Source organism: Telopea speciosissima, chromosome 8, assembly GCF_018873765.1.
Source record: "Telopea speciosissima isolate NSW1024214 ecotype Mountain lineage chromosome 8, Tspe_v1, whole genome shotgun sequence".
In the NCBI taxonomy this organism is placed as follows: Eukaryota; Viridiplantae; Streptophyta; class Magnoliopsida; order Proteales; family Proteaceae; genus Telopea; species Telopea speciosissima.
The window spans coordinates 64,718,975-64,725,568 of record NC_057923.1 but is presented as its reverse complement, the minus strand read 5'-3'; positions in this window follow the sequence as shown (position 1 = coordinate 64,725,568).

The window sequence follows — 6,594 nt, the reverse complement described above, 5'->3', positions numbered from 1 at the left end:
GTTGAGGGTGTGAGTGAAACCCTAACCATAACCTCTTTGGTCATGGGAGTGCCTATTTCCTTTAATATGACACAAGTGGGAGAAATATTTGGGGATATCATCAGCTTGGGAGAAATATTGGATTTGTGAGATAATTGGCGTTGGTACTGTGGTATTGAGATAAAAGGGCGACGATGTTGTGGCAGTGAGATTGGGAGGATGATGTGTGATAATAAGGGATCGGTGGGAGAGTTTGATAGCAAGTGCAACAACTCGTAGTCGCAGCAGAAGTAGATGATTTGAAGGCAGTCGCAATGTGAAGCAACGACAGTAGGAATTCTTGGAGAGCTTGGCGGACCAAGAAAAGAAAAAAAATATAAAGATAGTCATGCTCGGTGGAGCTGGGGACTCTGATTGCATGCTAGAACAAAATTCTATTACTGTGTATTGTGTTTACAAGAGACTGTTGGACTATGGCTGGTGTTGTTGTCAATACAATCAGTTGAGAAACATACTCACACAGAAGGCATAGTGAGTAGAGAAATGGCAGTAATACATGTTGTTTGGGTTCCAGTGTCTGTATAGGCATGTAAAGTACGTGTTATGACAGCGTTTCTAGACGTTTTGGTAATGTACTGGTTGAGTCGACATAGTCGAATTTGTCAGACAATTCAGACACAGATTTGATAGTTTACTAAGGTTTTTGCGCATGTATGACACTGTTCAGAGGTGTTTGGTAATGTTTGATTGAGGTTGGAAGTAATGATATTTTAGTTCATGTCAGTTTCCAAAAGTGCATCTTAGGAGCACACAGAAGCGGTAACTTTGAAACCAATTTGGAATAGTCATTTGGCAAAATATGAAGAAGGTTGGAACTGAAGAGTTGTAGTGCGACGAGTTGTCTTCGTAACGCAACTAGAATCATCGAATTCTAAGCTTGTAGAGAGAAGTTATGTTGATTTTTGTACAGTCACATGATTTAGGAGCAAATCTAGAAAGGTTGCAAGTTTGGAGGTGATACGACACATAGGCCATGCATTCAGATGTGTTCTAATGGCATTCAGACTTGCTGATATGAGTCCCATTTTTTATGTCTTGATGCAAGTGGTATGTGGAGAGAGAGACAGAGGTTTCCAAGTGGGCATCCACATGTAAATTACATAATATATGTTTGATGATGTAGAGGTGATGTGGAATAATGGCATTCACCATGTGGATGCATGGGAGATCATGCTTATGATATCTTACATGGTAAGTGGTGGCATGGTCATGAACCAATGTAATGATGATTTCAACATGTGAGATGATATGCAAGTGCCATATGCAAGTGCCGTGAGTGCATAGTGATTATGATGGGATGCATGTGAATTACATGGTACGTATGTGAGAATTGATGATGCGCATGATGGTAGTGATATCATGACTAATGGTGTTGATATGGTCTTGTGATGCATGTGTAAGTATATGATAGGGCATGGCTTTATGTAAAGGCAGCTAGCATAATGTTGAAAATGCAAATTGCATGCATGTTTGTGAGGTTGTGCTGACATGGCATCAGTTGAAGTGACGTGGCAGCTGTGATTGAAGTGGCAGTGGCAAACTTTCTGTTTGTCTGATGTGATGTTATGGACACTGGCAAATCAGCAAGGCCAGGAAACACATGGCTATCCATCAAGGCTCAAAGAAGCAACAGGGTGTACAGCTCAAGGCCACGACAAATGGAAGCATCAACACAGCTGGGCAAGCAGCAGCAGAGCCGCAAGGGCCATTCACACAAGCAGTAGCAGTATTGTGCATGATTGCATGAAGGGCTAAGCCGCTAAGGGCCAAGGGCCGAGCAAGGCAGCACAAGGCGGGCGGCATTTTGAATGCCGCAGAAAAATTCAGGTTAAAATTAAATCCTTAAAGCAGCATAGGGTTGACCGCAATAGGGTCGGGTTGGGTCGGGTTTTTTAAAACCCTAGCCCAGCCCTAAGTCCCTTTAGCTGGGCCCAAACCTGCCCTGACCCTGACTCAGTGCCAAAAAACCCTGACCCTAACCCTAATCCTGATGGGCCAAGCCCAGCCCAAGCCCGCCCTGATTGGCCCTGATTGGGCTGGGCTTGGTCTATTGGCCCTGACCTTGAACCTGGAGGTCCTCAAAACAGAAGTCAGAATCCATTATTGTAAACCTACAATGGCTTTCAATGGAATTCCCACAATGGCCACTACACTAATGGTGAAAAACATTTCAAAATAGAGTTATATCATGAACCACTGATTTCCACATCAAATCGTAAAACTAAGAAGCATAAAAAAAGGAGAAAAGAAGAAAGATTACAGATACAAATCACTAAATGGACCATTGATTAGTGGATGCATTAACCCAAGATAGATTTCCAGAATCAGGCCATTGGAAAGTGGAATTTCAAAATTGATTTAAAAGAAGATATATGCATCCGAAACATATAGAGAAGAAAGATTGTAGCCGGACGAACGGAGATGGTAAAGGTGAATCTGCTGCTGCAACCTCCTATGGAGCTTCTGCAATCGATGGGAAAAGATATGGATAAGAGGAACCGACTGTCACAGGGGAATATTCCATTATTTTGAGTTTGTAGGTCGCTGCAATCGCCAATAACCTCAGTCGCCGACGCCAACTTGACTGTCTGAAATCACTGCGAACTACGACGGAGAAGAAGGGGGCTAGGATTTAGTTTTCTTCACTGTGAGAATGGGGAATGGGGGAAGGCTGCGGCTGCTAGGGTTTGAATTAAATGGGAGACGAAGAGAATGGGATTCTGCGTTTTTTCTTGTTTTTAGACTTCACTTGCTTTGGGTTTTTTGTATTAACTATTAACTTTGAGTTTTGGACCGGTTTCTACAACAACAACAAAAAAAAAAAGGTTTTGGACCGGTCTGATCATTTTATAATTTGATATTTAAAGCATAGTTGGACACTTGAACCAGGTTTTAACTCGGTCAAGATGAGTCACCAAATCGATTAAAAAATATCATAAAATCTGATCAAGAGTCATGGACTCATGGACATTCGTCAGTTGTCAATCTTAGAAAATGACCAGACCCGGTGTTGATCAGTCTATATTTCCCTTGAATCGGTGATTTTGTCCTATTCCAAAAAAAAAATTACCGAGTTAGGTCATTTATAGTTGGCTCATTGCAATTAGTCTAAGTTTCGGTCTCTCTTACTCTTGTTTTTTGCTTCTGTAACATCTATGTCTTACTTTCCTCGATTTCCCCTGATTGTGGAGGTTGATGCCTTGATGGGTATAGTATAGCACTAGAGGTCTAGAGAGCTAAACCAAATATGGTTTTTTGGTTTTGAATCGACCCCAGTCGTAATTTTACTAATTCAATTCTCTATTGACATAGTTTGATTTTACTGGATATAAGCTCTGATTCTTGCTTTTTTTTATTGGTCGCTCGTAGGTGTTTCGCCGACGACATTGTTGGCTAGGCGTCGCCTTGTAGATCAAGGTTCTCACCTTTCTTATGTGTTTTCTTGTTTGATTGTTTTTAAAAATATAGCAGGAAAATCGAGCCTTATTTGATTCGACTCGTCTTTCGAAAAAACAAAAAAAAAAAACCTGGTGACTCAGCCTTGTAAAACTCGATCAAGATGAGTCACATATTTTTAAAAAAATTTTAATGCTATAAATATGATTATATTTATATCATTATATGACTTGGACACTTTATGACCCTTGTTGTCACTGGTCCCTTGTTATTGTTGGTCGTTTGTCGAGTTTATCACGATTCAAGTAAAATACCAAGTCTTATTTGACTCGGACAATTTTTGACCCAATCTAGTCAATTTTTACTCTAACCTAGTCTATATAGTACAGAGTCTACAAACTCTACACTTCTATAATCTACCCGACTGTTGACCAGGTTTTCCAAAATTTTGACTCAACTCGGGTGACTCACCCCAAATAAAAACCCGATTTTCCAACTATGCTGTAAAATAATTATATAATGTACTTAGAGGTCAAATTTATGAACCTTATTTTTTATTTTAAAAAAATCAAAATAATAGAAAAAGATTTGTTGGTGACTTGGTATCATATTATCATATTTTGTAATATAATATCTCATATAATATAATATCATATTATCATTAATTCATTATATATAATCAAGGCCAAGACCAAGACCAGGGTGAAAATCAGGGCCAAAATCAGGGTCGGGCCGACCCTAGGACTCAACCCTGACCCGACCCGACCCGACCCTGACTCAGGGTCAGGAATTTTTTACTCTAACCCGCCCTCAGGGCTAGAAATCTTAGCCCAAGCCCTGTTCGGGCTCAGGGCGGGCCAGGGCGGGCTCGGGCCGGCAGGGCCAAACTTGCACCCCTAGGTATGATGTTGAAATATGAAAAAGTCGGCCGGGCTCAAAATTAAGAACAAAAAGGTACAGGAAGTCATTTTGTAAATTCTATTGAGCACAATACAAAAAAACCAAAAAATGGTCCAGTTAAAGATTCTATTTGAAGTTGATCTCAGCCTCTCATCTCATTTCTGATCCAACGCGTAAGATTCAATCCACAACTTCGAAATCAAATCTAACGGCTCAAGCTTCAGCCGATAAACAATTGTAACTCAAATTATCACGACTTTAAGTAGTGTCTTGGGAAATATCACGAAGGCTCATAAAAAGACAGAAATGCCCCTGTACACGGGAATTGGCATAACTTTACCTACAAAACTCCAAATGGAGTGGTTCAAGTTGTAGATTTATCCTTGAGAGCTCAAGAACGTTCCTTTACAAAGAGAAGCTGCTGGTGATGTCTCCAAAACCTGGTTTTGGAATAAAAAACAAGAGAGGGGAAGAGTGGATTATGGGAGTTACATCAATCCTTCTCCAACCATCATGCTTGATTTGTTGAAGCTCCATTGAAGGTGGGTGAATGGTTGGTAAGTTACATTGAAGACAAAGGAGGATTTTTTTACAAGAAAAGTGAGTGAAGTTGAAGAGGCACATTCGAGATGAGGAAACATTGAGTGTGTACATTGGGCAACATTGATGTGGCCATTTTAGGAATTGCTTAGGATGAAGCATTCCAAGACCTAGTTTTGATGGAAATGGAGTTTTGTTGAAATTAGAAGATTGCACCGGTGATTAAAGCATTCACTAATCAGCATCGACACATCGGAGAATAAACAGTTGTTGAATTACGTCAGAGAGGTAACTCAAACTTTAATTTGCATAGTCTCATTTTTATTGTAACAATTGACTTGTAGGCTATGTGTTTGATGAAATGTCTAAGTCATAATATGCCTTTAAATATCAGTCCTTTAAATGCTTTGGACATGGACATATTAGAAGAACCGTTCAAAATTATTTGAAGTTCCAAAGCCAAAGGGAATGATCCATGGAAAGGAGAGAGATCCTTCTTGTAATTTAGATGGTCCTCAGGTTGGGAAGGACAAAAAGGAACCTTACTGTAAAACCCAATTATTCAGACCCAAATTAAAAGTACTGAGTAGCTTTTTGCCTGGTGCGATGAAAGTGAGATTGTACATATGGCTTTGTTTATATAATATCATATGTGACTCCTGGGCAGAGGCAGAGAGGATGAACCACCGGTTAGGAACAAACAGAAGGGAAAAGAGGACTTTGAAAAGGTTAAACAAGATTCACCCATTAATTAAAATAGAATTACTAGCATTAGATTCCTTAATTAAGAGGAGGAGAATTGGTATGTTTTTTTGTTGGCAAAAGAGCATTGGTGCATATTTAAACCAATAAGTATAATTCACCCTCAAAGCACCCAGACATGCATAACTAACAATAAGTAATAAAAAAAAAAGAGGAGTAATATTTAGAAGGAAAGAAACAACCCCAAAAGGATTAGGAGTTATTAGGAAGACAAAAGGAAATGGATCGACAAAAAAATAATAATAAAAAAAAGCTTTGTAAGATTGTAAGAACTCTTAATTAACAATGAAGAGAAGGCAAGGGAGGGGAAGAGAATGGCGTGTCATCCCCAATTTACAAAGTTCTTGGGTGGTATCTTTTAATCTTTCTACCATTCACTTGCATATGCAGAAAGTTGCTAGAGACAAGACAAGCTTTAGGCCTTAGTTGATGGTTTGTAATGGTTGCTTTGAGCCTTAAGCTATCTTCCTAATAATGGAGTAATAGTAATAATTATAGAATATTACCATCAGATTAATATATTCATTCACCAAAGGGATAAAAATTTGAGTACAACATCGCACTTTCTACATTGTATTTTAATATTATTATTGATTTTATTCTTCTCACAATATTGATATCTTATTATTAACATCGCTATTATTCGAACTAAGATGTTTTCAATTATTTGGTTGTGACTAAGAAACAATGCAATGGAGTAGTTCGTTCACTCTTGGGCTTGAGAACATTGCTAGTTAAAATGCTGTGTCTTTTTAACGTCGCATTTGTTTTTTTTGCTTTTTTGAATTTCCGAACTGATCCCAAAGATACGGCAAAAAAGACGAAAAGGAAAACGATTTTAAAACGTGTCTCGCTTAAAAATAATTTAATCTTGATTCCAAAAAAAATAATATTAATTCAATATTATAAAGGCTTATAACCAACACATCAAATATTAATATTATGATCAATTAGTCT